This window comes from Crocodylus siamensis, chromosome 3 (assembly GCF_052110815.1).
Source record: "Crocodylus siamensis isolate JL-2025a chromosome 3, ASM5211081v1, whole genome shotgun sequence".
NCBI classification, from domain to species: domain Eukaryota; kingdom Metazoa; phylum Chordata; order Crocodylia; family Crocodylidae; genus Crocodylus; species Crocodylus siamensis.
Genome location: NC_143397.1, coordinates 228,666,656 through 228,683,732, shown reverse-complemented (window position 1 = coordinate 228,683,732; position 17,077 = coordinate 228,666,656). Strand labels below are relative to the sequence as shown.

The following is a 17,077-nucleotide window of genomic DNA, read 5'->3' as shown; positions in this document are numbered from 1 at the left end:
GATTTTAACAAATAATTACAAAAGAACCCGGACAGGGTTCAAAATCAGCCTGCCATGTTGATATCCACTGGAAATCTTTTAAACAAGATATAAATTTGCGAATTAAAGATGCCAGCATGCAGACAGATATTTAGGCAGTGAGACTCTCTCAGACTTCCACTTTTAATAAAGCATTCTTTCGGTCTAGAAACCAACTTATCCAAATACAAAACTGCCATCAATGAGAGGCCATTATTAGACTGTGATCCACTGTAATGAAATCTTTATTTGTTATGGGTAGTGGTATTGGATTCCATATACAGATACAATATGTTTTTGTGAGAAGAGTGGGATAGATGTCTTAAACTGGTATTTGTGATCTTATTTGTTTTTTTGAAGAAGTAAGAGAAAAATGAATTTCTCTATTAATGGAAAATTTTAACTCCTGACTAATGAAGAAAAAACAAATTTTCTCCTTTCTGACAACTTACATCTTGCCTTATGCTCCCTAGATATATGTGTGCTATTCTCAAAGAATAAGAGTAATCAACTAGATTTCCTGTTTTAAATTTTTCACTCTGCTCCTATTTATTGCTATATTTTATCTATTGTTGTATCATCATATACTATGCTCTATTTTACTTTTGTTTATGTGTAATATTATTCTATAGTTTTACCAGCAGATTATATAATTTTATTGTACATTTTGTGTTGTTTTACTAAAAGCTGTAAATACTACTACTACTACTACTACTACATTGGAAACCTGCCCGATTTCCTGCCAGGTCGGTTACCTATTTAGTCAGTTGCCCCCGTGGGCTAGGGACAGACATTCAAAAAGCCTGAGCCTGAATTGATTCAATCTGTGCAAGTTAGTCTAACCTGGCTAGGCTGAATCATTGTGACTGCATAAACATCCCAGACATGTGAAGGATCAGGCTAGAAGCTGGCGGGCACTAGAGCAGCCTTCCTTTCCTTTCCATAGTACTGAGCTGAGGAGTAGCATGGCCAGGACGCTCTGACTAGCTCAGCAGGGAATTGATAACAGTATTTACCACCCTTAACTCAGTGTTTATCACTCCATTAAGAAAACAACAGAGGGATATTACCAGCTACCTGTTGATTTTGCCTGTTGATTCTACCTGTCGACTCAACAGGACCGTAGGCAACATGTGGTCTTCTAGCTGATACACAGGTACCTCTCATCAAGGCAGAGGGGAAGGGGCAATTTAGCAGGGAGGAGGGAGGCAGCCTACAGTCTCTGCAGGAGCTGCAGCCAGGGAGCAGAGGGGACAGGTCTGCCCTGCTGTAGAGCAGAGAGCCCTGTGTAGCCCATAGAGCATACTGGGATGCTGGGGAGTCTGGTTTATCTTAAACAAACAAGGGGTCTGGGACAGACATTGCATAAACTGGTTTGATCCAAATCAATTAAGTCTGATACTGCATTCAACCAGGTTTATGTCAAACTGGTTTCAGCCATTTTCAAACTGGTTTATGTGTACTGAACATCTGTTCTGTTAGATTTAAACCAGTTTCTGATCACTTAAACTGGTTTATGTGTAATGTCCCTAGCCCTGGAGGACTGACTTGGAGCTAAGAGCCTAGAAACTCTGGGAATCATGAAAAACTACATAGGTGTGTTCAGGGTCAGGTTCTGCTCTCTATCAACATACTAGGAGGTGATGGGAAATCACAAAGATGGAAACCCTGGGAGCGTGACTCCCATGGTCTTCGGCTCCTGCCTCAACTGTGGCTCTCATGGTTTCCAGGCTCTTTATCGAGCAGGTTACTGAGATACTGGAAATCTAGGAACCCTAAGAATATCTACTATCCCAGCTGGGGCCGTAGGAATTAGTTCCATTTCAGTCTGTTAGACACGATGATTGGGAGTATTAGCTAAATAACTCAGATATATAGTTCCTTGGCCTGTGGCACTGAAGTAGCCCGCTCGACTGACTGCCTCAGAACTGTGGCATCATTCCTTTTTGCAGATTAAATTTAGAAATGTTTGGTTTAAAAGCCAGTAGGGTAATGAAGGTGGGAAGGGTGACTGGGGTAGTAGTCCTAGGTGCTGCTTTTGAGGGTGGCATTGAAATGGCTGCTGCTAGAGCTGGTGCCTGCCCTCACTATGTGCTGCTGCTGCCCAGGGTGCAGAGCTGCCTCTGTTGCAAACCTGCTTTCTTTGTGCCAAATCAGAAAAAGTGCCAATTTCCCAGTAGCCGAAGTGGAAGGCAAGTGAAGTGTAACTTGTTTATGCACTTTTATGTACTGTGTGATCTTTCTTGCCGGTACCTTTGGCACATTAACATGTTCCCCCCCTTGGTTTTGGAGCTAGACTGGAGGCAGCTGTTTAACAAGGAATAGAGCAGGGATTAAACTGAGCTTGTAATTGGTTGTTTGGAGGTTTCTGAGTGTTTTGAGGGTCTGTCAGTGTTTCCATGTGCAGTGGCAGAGTTATAACTGGCTATATAAATATACTCCCAGTCAAAACATGGTATGAAACATTTATGCCCAAGAGCAATTAGAAAGCCAAGTTGGCAGCTTTGGCATTAAAGGAACACCAACAAAACCAGGGAATTTAACACTTCCTAAGGTTGTGGTGTGTACTTAAAAGCCAGAAGATTTAAAGATAGGAACCTTGTAATGTATATGGTGGGTAACTGGAAATAACCTTGGCTGTATGCCTCTTCAATTCTTAGTTGCCCAATGGCCAGCTTCAACTGGGGGAGGGTGGGAGCTGCTAGATGATGTCCCATCCAAACTATTGGACAGCATGTTGCTTAGGACACTATCCTATGAGGTGAGAGATGTAGGTTGCACAGGAATGGTCACATGGGATGTTTATGATAGCTCACGGAATTGAACCTAAATGTATCAAGTCCTAGGCTAGTATCTTAGCACTACCTACCCCTCAGATCTGTAGCCTTCAAAGTGAAAATGAACTAACTTTTAAACGAGTTTAAATTTTCTTTAACATGTTATATTTCATAGTCTCATAGTTTAAGGCCAGACGGGATGCTTAGATCATCTTGTCTAATACCATATACATCACAGGCTATGACATTTTATTTAAATGTGCTATATAACATTAATTAGGTTAAAAAAGCCCAGATGCACCCAGCAGGGTGAACCAGACCCTGTGCTACAGCAGGCTGGACTAAATGACCTTCTGAGGTCCTCTCCAGCTGTACCTTTCTATGATTCTATGAAACTCTGAGTTCTCTGCTAATTTGCTGTGAGGTGAAATTCCTTCTTGACCCCAAATCTGGTGATCATCTTGATTCTGGGTACTTGAACAAGATGCTTCAAGCAGGCAGCTAAGAAAGAGGATTCTCTCTTTCACTTTAGAGCACTGGTCTAATTCATCATCTGTCTCCAGCCATGGCCTTTCTCTGACATTATAGAGAAAAGCAAATTCCTACTCCCCAGGGAATTTTCAAGGGAAAAATTCCTTTCTGAGCCCTCCTGACAGAAGATACGAAACATGAGATTTTATTTTAATCAGTGCCTTAATGCAGACATCCAACTGTAATGAGCAAGTTGAGGGTAGTGTCAGCAATGTAGTTGTCTCCTGGCCCACAGTGGGCAAGTATGAACTGGTGGAGTCATTGATTCTTGTATTCCAGGGTCAGAAATGATCATCCAATTGGATACATTTTCTCAAAGAATTTGCTAGAAGATAAATGAAGGTGAATCTTTCTCAAAGGTGTATTTTTAAAAGACTCTCCTTCCCTTCTAAAGCAGTACCAATGTTTAATAACCTCACAGCTAAGAAATTGCTTTTCATTTCAAGATTAAGTTTGTTTAAATTCATCTTCATCCCATTTTAATACCTCTGTTTGCAAAGTGAATAAATCAGGATGAGTCAGGAAATTCAGATCACTGGGCACGTTTACATGAGATGCTACTGAACAGTAGCTCATTGCTACCATGAAGTAGCATTGGCGGGCACTAACCAAAAATAGTGGATTTAATGGGAACCCCACTTGAAACAGCCCCACACATTTATAACCTTTCAGGTAACTGTATTTGAGATCTGTCAGTGAACCACTTTTTAATTAATCTAATATGTACCCTATCAATTTTGTATAATGCAATTTTTATTCATATGGTGCTAAGTCAAATGACTTTAAGAAATACAAGTATGTTACAGCAACTCTACTGCCTTTATCAACCAAAGCTGTGAACCTGACAGAGACGAGTTTATTCTGACAATCTACTTTCTAGGAGATCATACTGACTGGCATCAACTATACTTTTAGACTCTAATTCTTTGTTGGTGGCATCCTGAATTTACCATTCTGTTATTTTACTAGGGATCAATGTCCAGCTAAGCATGTGTCATCCTCTTTATGCTTTTTAAACATTGGGGCAACATTGGCTGTCCTCCTTGTCTTTTGGAATTTTCCTAGTCTCTGGTAAGAATTAACATTAGTAGCTTAGAGAGTTCTTCAGCTAGTTCATTTAAGACTTGGATGTACATTCTCCACGTCTGTTGACTTAAAATTGCTTTCAACTATAGCAGGTGTTACCTCGCATCCTCCTTTTTAGAACAGTAATCTTTGTTTTCCAGCAAAGTTATTATGTGATGTGGATAATCCTTGTGCTTCATTCCATGTACAGAAGTATCTATTGAACACTTCATCGCTGTTCATAATTTCAACATCTACCTGCTATTCATCCTTAATGTTTCAATGATTCCTTTGGCTTTCTGTGCCAATTACCTTCACATTTTACTTATATTCATCGCTATGTACTTACTGTTTTCTATCCTTTATATGTACAGTTTTTATGTATTATTGCAGTTTCTACATCTTTTTAGTTGGAATGCTATTTTGCCTAGTATAGAATTTTATTGTGTTCCCGAACAGCTTTTAACTCTTCCCCCATTAAACTTAGGTTCCCATTCAGTTACACCAACAACTAATTTAAACATTACAAAACTGACTTTTGTAAATTAATATACCAATTACTGGTTGGTGCTATGTTTTTTTTATAGTCTGGTTATATGTATCTTGCAAAATTGCTTCTATCTAGACAACTGCTAACTTTTACATCAGTAATTAGCCCTTCAAAATGAGATCCAAAACTGAGTACTTGGGTGTTATGACCAGGTCTTTTTGTATCAAGAAATTGCCTTTTTTGGAAAAACGAATAAAATGTTGTTACCAGCTACAGAAAGTATCCCTAAGTTGAAGTCCCTCCTAAAAAGACTTTCTAGTACATTTTTTGGATAGGTGCTTAGTGAGCACTTTGTTTTGACCTCTGGTAAGAAATGGAGATAAATGCAGCAGTAGTGGGCATCTTCATTTTACTAGATGAGATTTTTAGTCTGTAAGGATTCAAGGTTCTGTGATTTCTAAATTGTCTATGACTGTAATAAGTAATGGCATCTTTGATTTTAAAAAAAAAGGCCCCCCCTTCCTCTTTCCATTCTGTATTTGCAGAACAAGTTGTAAGTATAGATTTTTAACACTGCAGTTAAAAGACCCATCATGCCAAGCTTTAATAGTACTAACTACATCATAATTTTTCCACACGCATGCATCTCTATCTCCTTTTGTTTATTATGTACACATTAGCATATAGACAATTAAAAACATGTTGCTCATATGCCCCTTTACACTTTAATTTGTCAAATGCATGCTTACATGGTGTTTATATTCCTAGTAGCGGTGTGCACATTTTTTTCCCTACAGGCCAAACGGTTAGTGCCTGGTCCATCTGTGGACTGGATGTGGTTGGTGGGCCTGAGCTGGCTTGCAGAGCAGGTGCTGTGGGGCCTGATTGGGCCACGCAGATGGGGGTGAGGGCAGCCCAGTCCCAATCCAGAGGGGTGGTGTGGCCCATCCCTGACCTGGCCATGTACAGGGAAGGGACTGTGACCCTCCCCAGTCTGGTCGCATGGGGAGAGGGGGAATGGCCCAGCCCCAACCCAGCTGGGTTGAGCTTGGGAATTTGGGTTTGCACAAGGTGTGGCCATAATAATTATCACTGCTTCCCCACTGCCAAGTTTCCCAACCCACGGGAAGCCCTATGGGCTGGATGCTATGGCTCTGTCTGCCAGATTTGGCCCATGGGCTGAGGATTGAGCTCCACTGGCCTAGTCACCTCTACTTTTTTACTTTGAATCATGTCTGAATTGCTTTTTGTTGTAATTGGGTCATGGGAAGTCTTTCCTAGTGGTGAGGCTCAGGTCGCCAACCTAAACAGCTTAGCTAATAGGCAGCTGAAAATACTATCCAAGAACCTAGGTTAGGAGTCAAAGTCAAGAGCCAGAAATCAGAAGCTGGGATTAGGAACCAAGGCCAGAGCTGAGAGACAAGACTTGAAACCAGCCAGAAGCCAATGAGGAGATACAGATTTGTGAAAGCTTGAGCAGCCAAAGTTCAATTGAAAGGTCTTGAGCTCTGCTCCCTATAGCCAAGAGAGCAATGTGGCACAGCTTGGAGCCATTCGAGACTCCTATCAGGCCTGGGTGGAAGAGCCCATACCTAACAGGTGTTATCTAACACGACAGTCCCAGCTTAGGGTCTCTGTGTTGTAAAACTGATTTTATTCAATCTTTCAGTAAGCAGAAAGGCAGGAGGCTCCCTTTCTTTTCCTTTTTAAGGAATTGTTCAGTAAGAGAATGAAAGGTGGAAGTGAGGTATCATACAATAGTTTGTAAATTATGATGTTTTTTAGTATATTATTGTACTTTGCTTCATGAGCTGAGTTTTATGGACCTTCATCTATTGAGTTTTAATGCTTCCAGTAATGTTTTTGTCTTCATCTGTTTGGGTGGACCCAGGTTTGGAGTTGTGTTTTTGTTGGAATGCTGGTATTTTGGATCCCTGCAGTTTTCAGCCGTTGGAAAAGTTAACGTGTACAATAAAAGACAAAGTAAACACACCATCAAAGAGGGGAAAATTAAATCTCTGTTTATTCACCTGCATGTTGGTGATTAATCTTACTCACAAGAGCAAACTGAAATATTCTAGATATTAAAAGATTCAGAAAAAAATGTTTAAATGCTTTGGACTTTGTTCTAATGGGATTTATTTCACAGATGTTGCACTGCAGCAACAATACATTGGAAGGATGGAGTTTCCTACTGAATGTTCTGTTAGTCAGTGGCATACCAAATAAATATGGGGAGGAACGGATTAGCACAGATAATGGCAATTAGAATATAGCCCTTAGTCTATACACTTCTGTATGTGTGTGTGAGCATGCGCACGTACCATTAAGAAAGGTACGCTGTGGTGTGAAAGACAGTGTCTTGCCGGATAGTTATAATATGTATCTCATGTTTAAAGACAAGAAGCGGATGGGGACAGTAATTTTAACTACTCAAGAAATTCAGTAGTCCATTAAAAAGCACACAGTGCACATAATCCTACTGACCTGAGGAGTTTTGGGAGTTGTTGGTTTTTTGTTTTTGTTTTTTTAATAAGTTTTTGCTCCTAGTCTCCAAACTAGTAATACAATCTATGGGTTTGAGGCATGGCATCTCTTTGGAAAGAAATCAGTTGTCTCTGCTATACTGCTTCTGGGTCTATTTATGCCATCCAGTGTGAATCTATTTTCTAGGCCTATTTCTCCAATAAAAGGGGGGATTTGAGAACGGATATGTTTTCTGTTTTTTCCTTCCCTTTAGCCCCATATTACTTTGTCTTTCTCTTCTCACTTGCTACTCCTTTAGCTGCTCTCAACAACTGGTGATTTTGGGGCTTCTCTTTCCCTTTAGCTCTCAGTAGAAGAAGTGACATTACCTCTGTATTGCCTGTTCTTGTGGCCAGGACACACTGATATCCTACGACAGGAGCTAATTTGCAGAAGCTTGCCAGGGAATGAGAGAGAGCTTGTAAAGACAGTAATGTTTCCTTAGCCAAAGAACAGTCCAGGGGTCCAGATGCAATGGCAGCAGACTTTGAGGCTAAGTACAGACAGTCAAAAAGCCTGAGGCTGAATCAATTCAAGCTAAACAGCTTCCGCTAAGCTGCATAGGTTGAACAGATAACCAACTGAGCTGACGTTCACTTTTCAATTGGGAAAGGCAGGGGGAGGCCTGCACTGACCGAGGCCAGTAGGAAGGGGCTGCCAAAGCACATCTCCGGGCCTGCTGGCCATTGCCAGCACAGCCAAGTGTCCCCAAACCCCTATCTCCTCCCAGGGGGATAGCCCCCTGTCCAGGTGCTAGCCCTTGGGGGAGCCTCCCCCTCAGGAGGTTTCCCCAGCTTGGGTACCCCATCCCAGGCAACCTTGGGGAGCTGAAGGGAATTCCCCCCTCCCCCTTCCCAGCGGCTGATTGCCTCAGCTGCTGCCACTGGAGGGAGGGAGAAGTCCTTCAGGCCCGGTGCCTGCCCATGCAGTCCAGCATGGGAGCACTGGGGGGGCTTCCTTCCCCCCCAGCCCAGGGTCCCCCAGCCCAGGGCAGCCCCAGGGAGCTGAGAGCAATTCTTCCCCTCCCCAACCCCTTGCCTTAGCTCAGGTGTTTTCAATCTTGTTTAAGGAGAATACCCCTTTTGGTGGGTACTCCTCCTGGTGGGTACCCCTTCCAGACACAGAGCATGGGGGTCTCCCTGGCAGCCGAACGCGGTAGCTCTCAGGCGTGTGGTGGTGGTGCGACAGTGTGCAGCACATGGCAACAGCATGCAGGTGGGCAGTGGTGGCAGTGGCGCTTCCCAAGTACCCCCACTTCACCGCACCGCCACCGTGTACCCCCAGTTGACAACTCTTGCCGTAGCTGCTGGAGCCTCAGGCATAGCCCAGGGAGCAGAGCGAGATTCCTCTGCTCCCCTGCTTTAGTTTAGCCTCAGGCTCACAGAAGCAAAGGCAAAACCAGCTGCAGAGGAGCAGGAGAATCTCCCTCTGCTCCCTGAAGTTGCCTGAGACTCGCAGGGGCTGAGGCAAGCAGCAGTGTGGTTCAGGAGGAGCCTAGAGGACCATGGCCTGGGGTGGGGGGAAGCTCCCCAAAACAGGAGCGCCTCAGTTCCCATTGCTGGGCTGCAGGGGCAGGCACCCTGCTGAGAGTGCTTCTCCCTCCTTCCCGTGGCAGCCACTGCAGCAATCAGCAGTTGGGAAGGGTGAGCGGGGAGGGGAGAAGGCTGCCGGAGTCTGAAAAGCCCCCTCCGCAAGGGCTTTCTTTCACTCTGTGTGCTGTGTAGACCCTGGCTAGTAGGGCAGAGGGTCTGTTCTCCTGCCCCTCATCCCTATGGGCTGATGGACACAGGCAGGAAGCAGCCTAAGGAGCAGAGGGAGGAGGCAGTCCCTGTTTCACTGGAGCAGGCGCCATAGCCCAGGGCTGCAAACCTGGGGATGCTGTGGGACTGTGAGTTAACTTGAACCAGGAAGGGACCGGGGACAGACCAGTTCGACCTAAATTGGATCAGTTTGACACTACATCCAACCAGGTTTATCTTAAACTGGTTTTGATCATTTTTGAAAGCAGTTTATGTGCATCGTTCTGTTACAGGTTTAAACCAGTTTCTGATCACTTAAACCTGTTTATGTGTAACTTCTGTCCCCAGCCTGAGAGTTGCAGAATATGTTAATATAAGGGAAATATAAATAATCAAAGAGTATAGATCTTTTCAGTGACTAATTCTGAACATTAACAATGAGTTGTCTTCAAAGGCTTAGATTTCATTTGACATGTACTCTTGCCAACTTTATGATTTTTGGTGTTTTTCTTTTAAGTCCTAGTTCATAAAGTCATGGGAGTAAGTGAGAATATAAGGATCTTTTTTCTTTTTTTTTCCCCAAAGTTGGATGGGTTTTTTTTAAATCCATGTAAGTGTACAGAAAAGTTAGAACAAGTAACAGAAGCTAGCTAGTAAAACTTCTAGGGGTCAGGTTGGTGCGAGCAGTCAAGTTAAGGTAAAAAGAGGGGGACAATGAATACACAGTACAAAAAACAACTTCTTAGGGCAAAATTAACTGGGATCTTCAATGAAATAAAGGGAATAAATTGTTTAACTGTAAATACCAATGCCAGGAGCAATGGAAATTGCTCATTTATGAGCATAAATTCAACCTGAAATATGGCAGGATAATGCATTGAATTGAAATGTTAGCATCATGGATTATAACCATTTAGGAAGGGTTTAATGGACAAAATGTGAAAGAAATAGCATTCTCTTGAGGGATGACCTGTCTCTGAGTCACTGTTAATACAGATGCACGTCATTTTGAATCCTTATGGAAAAATATTCTAAGAGAGAAGACTAGTTGATAACTTCTACAGATGAGCAAATCATAATAGAGGACAAAATGACTAGCAAGTTTTAAAGGAACTGATCAAGGAGCTTTCTGGGACTGCTAACACTGATCTTCCGTAACTCTTGGAACACTGGGGAAGTCCCAGAGGACTAGGAAAGAGGCAGAATTTCCATACCCAGGAAGGAAGAGTAAGATGACTTTGCTAATTGTAAACCTGTCCACCAGACCGCAGTCATGAGCGAAACAATGGCATGACAGATATGGACTCTTATTTGTAAGAAGTAAAGGAGGGAAATATTATTATGCTAACCACCAACGGTTTATGGAAAGTGGATTTTATGAAATTAAATTAACTTATTTGCATGAGATTACAAGTTAGTTGGTCAAAAATGACAGCTTTATTTACAATTATTTAAAGTAGGGGTTTTCGACCTTTTTGGGTCAGTGTAGCCCCAGTGGCCGGACATGGAGCAGTGTACCCCAGATGGCTGGACACTGCTGACGGTGTCTGTGGGTGATCATCAACCACTGGTCAGTGCTTATCACCCTCACCCCCTGCCGCTGACAGCACTGCAGCTGCCTGAGGCAGCTCCCCCCTTACCTCCACCACCCTCCCACTGCTGACAGTGCTGCCGTCACCTGCGGGAGCTTGCTGTGTCCCCCCAGCTTCTGGGGGCACGTGATATTCATGCACAGAGAGGTGATAGCCACCATATGCGAGCTTCCCCTGGCTGGGTGGCAGTGCAGGATGGTACGTGGCAGTGCTCTCTCCCCGCTTGCCTATGTGTACCTACCCCCTAGGGCCGCCTTAAATATGTGTACCCCCTACTGACAACCCCTGCTTTCAAGCATTTGACTGGATACCACATAATGTTTTGATTAAGAGGCTAGAGTGATACAAAAATGAACATGGCTCATATTAAATACTGGCTGACATTACAAATTGGAATTGTAGATGGGGAATTGTCATTGTGCAAGAAGATATTGATGGGCTCCTGCAGAGATCATTGTAGACTAACATTTTTATCAATGACCTGAAAGAAAATCTGAAGTCATTGCTCGTAAAATTTGCTGATGAAACAAAGAAGGGAGGAATGAAAGTTATTGATGAAGACAGGTTGTTGATACAGAGCAGTATGGCTCTCAAAATATGCTGCATTTTAAATAAAGTTGTATATTTAGTGAAGGCACGCATCTAGGAACAAAGAACATAGGTTGCATTTACCTTGGAAGCAATGTTTCTAAAAAAGGACTCATTTTAATGGAGTGCTGAAATATATATTGGTATGCTTTTGGATTTGAAAATTAAAAAGATTTAATCCTGTCAACTAAACTAATAGGATTATGAATCTGCCTTTTTTACTGTAACATGTAAAACTCCTTTCAGCAAGGAAAGAGAAGAACTGACATAAGATTTGTTGGTATTACAAATATTCTTTTTCCTTTCTAATCGTCTTTTAACTCCTTTCTTCTCCTTCTGTATACTTGGTTCCTGTATTAAGCAAGTTTTCAAGGACATTATTGCTAGATCTAAATGAAAAGCTAATTATTAACACATTAGCCTAATAATAGGCTCTCAGGGCCCCAGTCAGGGCAAAGGTCCATTGCACTAGTTGATGTAGAGTTAAGAAACAGTAACCCCACAATCCCCACTCCCAAAGAGTTTCAGTCTGAAAAAAAGACTCCTAAAAAGGGTTGGGGGAATGGGGATAAAACAAAGGAGCAAAGGGATCATGATTACAATCCAGCACAGGACAAGTTACCTTGTTTTTGTTTTTGTTTTGTTTTTTTTGTGGAGGGCAGTCTAGACCCCTTTCAGACTGAATTTTGCCTTGATATGTAATAGTCATAATAGGCAGTTTCCAACTACATTTTTTAAGACTACATTGAATATATTTGGTTTACATATAGAATTAAAAAGTTACCAGCTGATATTAGATCCAATTTAAGATGAGTCCAAATTATGAAACTTTGAATCCCCTTAGGTTCTGTCCAGATGTCCTTGTGTTGGTGCTAGCTGTCTCCAGGGAATGCTTGTGTCATGCACCCACTGGCATGTGGTGTGGGGTAGGGGAGGCTGTGGCGAGCAACTGTGCTGGCCCCAGCAGCCTTACCTGGAGTCCTGGGAGCCACAGATGCTGCAGCTGCATCACTTCTGCAGCTTGGAGGGGCTGTGGGGGGGGCGAGGGGCAGCAAGGCTGTGGGTAAGGAGTGAGGGGCACCAGCAGGGCTGGGGGCTGTGTGGGTGTGTGGGGGGGGGTTCTAATTTTAATCACAGATTTTGGGGGTTTTAGCAGATAATTTTTTTATCTTTTTAGCAGATCATTTGGTATTTTTTTAATCAGGGAAAACCAGGATCCCTGCTCATAAGCCATGTGCCCCGTAAGTCATAACTTGGTTTATTTAGTTTGGCGAAGAGAAAACTGAAAGGGAATTTAACAGCCTTCAACTACCTGGAGGGAGGTTGAAAGAGGATGGAGCTGGACTGTACTCAGTGGTGACAGCTGACAGAACAAGGAGCAATGGTCTCAAGTTGCAGCAAGGGGAGTTTAGATTAGATATTAGTCCAATTTTTATTACTGTCCTCCTAGTACAACTACCTCTAATCCTGTCTACTGGGTGTGGAGAACCAGGACTCTGTGATCACTTCACACTGCATGCCCAGACTCACCCTCACCTCCCTGCACTACTGCACTGCCCTACCTCCTGGTGTGGGGGCAGGAAGCAGTAGCCAGAGGAGGGAGGGGGAGCCCAAAGACTCTGTATATAACTGTAGCCAAAGCAATGGGAAAAGTGGCAGCTGGGTGAGAGCCACAAAGGAACCCCTCACAGGTCATAAAGGGCCTGGATACCATCAGTTGGACAACTTAGAAATAGAGATGTGAGAAGAAACTGGAAGCAGAGTTTTCAGGGCTTGGAAGCATCCTGCTTTTATTTTTAGTTTAATATTAAAGGAAACAAGGGGAATAGGAAATCAAAGCAATAGGTGAAGAGAATTTTCACTTTCTCATTCTGCAGGACAGTGATTTGGGATTTGGAAAGGCTATAGATGAAGAGCATACTGTAACTGGGGTGAGAGAGAACCAGGATGTAGTCAGAGAAGGAGGGGCAGTTGTACAAGGGAAAAAAATACAGAACTTAGTGACTGTTGAGTTGTGTGGAGAGAAAGGGAGAAAAGAAAATGTTTTTAAAGTGCAAGTCACAGGATGCATCGACATGTGAAATTAATTCAACTGCATAAACTCTGGCGCAGCTTGGGCTGGAGTTTATTGTTCCTGGGAAGCACATTTACATGTGCACTTGGGATCATAGCATGTTGAGCTGAGTCGGAGCAGCTCCAACTGGCAGCAGGTTCGGGGGCTCAGCCTGTCAGCATGGTGCAGCTCTGACCTGGATCAATATGCTGTGGAGGGGTTGGCTGGGGCATGAGGGGCAGCCCCCACACCGAAGCACCCTTTTGCCCCAGCTCGCCCTATCAATGTCTACATGTGCATTGTGGTGCACTAAATAACATTGCTTTAGGATAGTACTTGTGTTGACCTACAGCAACATTTATTAGTTTACTGTGGCCTAATAGCACCACATGCATAGACTCTGAGACTTCTTATTGCAGAGCTAATTATGAATTCCGCAGTAAACACGTCATGTAGATGCAGCCACAGTGTGGCAACATACTTGGTAAAAGAATGTATCATCCAATAATTTGGAGCTAATGCATAATTGTGATTCTTTTGTTAAGTGGTTGAATGTTGAGATGAAACCATGGCGGCAGTTAAAATTAGAGTGCTTCCCAACAAATTACAGCCAAAAGTGAAAAGAGCAGTGATAAGAACTGGTGTAAACAAGTGTGGATGCAAAATAATTAAAAGTTGTATATAGTGTATAACATACTGGGTGTGTCTACATGAGACTCGGAGCAGTAGCCAAATATTCCTGTGCAGTAGAGTCTCGTGGCAAAAACCATGTTGAGATGCTACTGTGCAGTAGGCCACTGCACAGTAGTGTCACAAAAAAAGCATTTCCTGGTGCGACTGCACAGTAACTTCAGTTACTGAACATTTAGTATTTGCTTATTTATACAAGTGCTAAATAAATATGCAGTAACCACTGCACAGTATCGTCTTGTGTACACACACCCATTTGATCTTATTCAAGAGGAGGCTCTCCTCTCTGTTCACATCAGGAGTTTTCAAATGCCTGCATGAAATTTATTACCACTTAATCAAATGCATTTTTAGCTGTGTCTTAATATAACCAAGTGCCTGGAAACAAGAATCAATCATCCCTGTGTGAGCATCATGTCCTCTTGGTTCACCATAATTCCATGGTCTGAAGTTTGATAATCAGTCAAGGTGGTAATAGATCTGTTACATCCGTGACACCTTGCATCTCAGGACTTCAGAGCAGTTTACAGGTGGTAATGAACTGAATCTCACAGCATTCCTTCAACAGGAGGGTACAGAGAGTAGCAGTGTTTTGCCCAGTGTCACTCAGGAGTGAGGGTGTGACAGCTTGGAGAATCTACAAGCAGTTTATGGACTTCAGTTGTGGTTATGAAATTGTTGTACATTTGATTATCTCAGTGTATAAGGAGTCAGCCAAATGCTTTTAGGGTTCTGTCACTTATCTTCCAGACTAGGGACAATGGAGAGCTCTAGAGCTAGGGACAGACATTACACGTAAACTAGTTTAAGTGATCAGAAACTGCTTTAAACCTGTGATAGAACATATGTTCAGTGCACATAAACCAGTTTGAAAATGGCTGAAACCGGTTTAAGGGAAACCTGACTGAATGTAGTATTAGCCTTAACTGATTTGGACCAAACAGGTTTATGCAATGTCTGTCCCAGACCCCTTCCTGGTTTAAGTTAAATCAGTCCCCCAGCATCACAAATGCTTTGCAGCACTTGGTGGGGCTGTCTGCTGGAGCAGAGCAGGTGTGGCCCCATCTCTCTCCTTCCTAGCCAGAGCACTGTCACAGCTCTGGTTGGCTGAGGGATTGCAGCAGCTGCCAGGCTTCCCCTTTCCCTCTCCCGCTGGCTGCTCAAGCAGGATTCCCCCCACCCCTGCCCCTCTCCCACGGCAGGGGACCCAGTGCAAGGACCTGGAATCTGCCCCCCTCCCCCATGCCAGCTACTGCTGAGAGGTGTCTGTGTGGGTCTCCAATTTCATTGGAATAAAGACAGACAGGTAATGGCTTGCAAATGAAAATGCACCCAGCAGATAAGAGGAGCTTGAAACTAATGAGAGAGATGTTTTCTTTTGTAGGACTTGATGGGCTGATAAACTTTGTTCTGACAAGCAACCTGCTGGCTATAATCTGTCAGTCTTCAAGAAGGGGTAGAGAAAGGTGTTAGAAATTACCTTGTTTGCAGACAGTCTGAAGAAGCAGGGAGATGGAGATTGAAAAGTTCGGTATCAACAGATGCAGGGTGTGGCAACACTTCTGTCTCTTGAGCAGCCAGTGGGGAAAAGCTTGGGATGGTGCGGGCAGGGTTGGGGTTTACACCCCTCCCTAATCCGAGCATCCTGCTGGGGCCTGGCCATGTCCATCCCAACCTCAGCTTAGCAGTGTGAAAGGGAAGAGAGGACTGCTCTAGTGCCCCCCTGGCTTCTAGCTTGCGCCACTGCAAGCATATGTTTGCATTTCTGGAATGGAAAGGGAATGTCTATCTACCTCCAAGTTGGTTCAGATTTGCAGGTTGGAATAACCTGCAAAGATTGAATCAATTCAGGCTCAGGTATTTTGAATGTCTGCCTCTAGCCTAGAGGATCATTATATCTTGATATCTCCAAGTCAGATGGGAGCACCTCACAATGATGAAATCCAGGGTTATCAGCCCAGCCAAGTCTGAATGCAGAAAGGGGGTTTGGAGCAGATAAATTAATATAAAAGCAGAAAAAAAAGAGACGATAGGTCTTCAAAACAACACAGGTGGTGAGACTTGGAGAGTGTCATACAGGAAAAGTTATTGGAGACACAGGACACTTATGCAGGGTTTTGTGTAACTGTAGACCAGTGGAGGAAGAAAACTGACTGCAATGGGGAGAGAGAGAAAAAATCCATTTGCAGTTGGGTGGAGGGAGAAGGCAGTCCTGAAGTGCATACGTGATTCTGATCTACACCAAAGAATGCTCAAGAGTAACAAGGAAACTGAGGTAGTGAGATGAGTGTAGGCATTTATTTTATGTATATCTGTATGCTTTTTGTGCTACCTACAATAAAGTGTGATTTAAGGAACCCTGATGAAGTCCATATATATGTTTGCTTCCTATCCAGCTGCAAGAGCTTTTCAGGATTCTCCTAGGTTTCTGTCCTGTCCTCAACCACCAGAACTGTTAGCTGGCAAAACAAACTGCTTTGTACAACATATGAGTTTGGTACCACAATTCTGCCATTTAGAAGCATGTTGGAGAGAGGAGAAGAGAGGGAGGGGGAATGTGGTATGCAGATGTGTGAGGACAAGAATAAAGCTTCTCAGCTACTGGTTCCAGGTTTTTCCCCTTCCTTCTATTGGTAGTCAGCCATTGAATAGCTCCTATTAATCCTTCACAGAGGATAAAAATGCACAGTATGGCCATCTGTGTGTTTTTTGTTTTAAATCAGCAATTAAATATAGCTCTCATGATCCTGGCAAGGTGCCACCGTAGTCTGCTGTTTTGAAAAGATTTGACACCCCAAAGACCTTTTCCTTCTGGTTGTGTTATATATTGTTTCCAGTAAGCCAGGTTTGAACTGGCAAATTTCAGCTAAGTCCTGTGGCCAATTTAATATTTAAAACAGACCTTGTAAGTCAGTCTGGTTCAGAAGCCTCATGAGGTGTGCTCCCCCTGCTAATCCACAGGCAGACAGTGCCTAGGAAACTGCTGGCAGAGGGTGGTGGCATTTTTG

The 17,077-nt window shown here is 43.3% G+C and overlaps 1 protein-coding gene across 4 annotated transcripts in view; it reads left to right on the top strand.

Moving 5' to 3' along the window:
* RSPO2 (R-spondin 2) overlaps positions 1 to 17,077 on the top strand; it is a 193,023-nt gene that overhangs the window by 68,685 nt on the left and 107,261 nt on the right. The gene's annotated exons all lie outside the window — the stretch shown is intronic.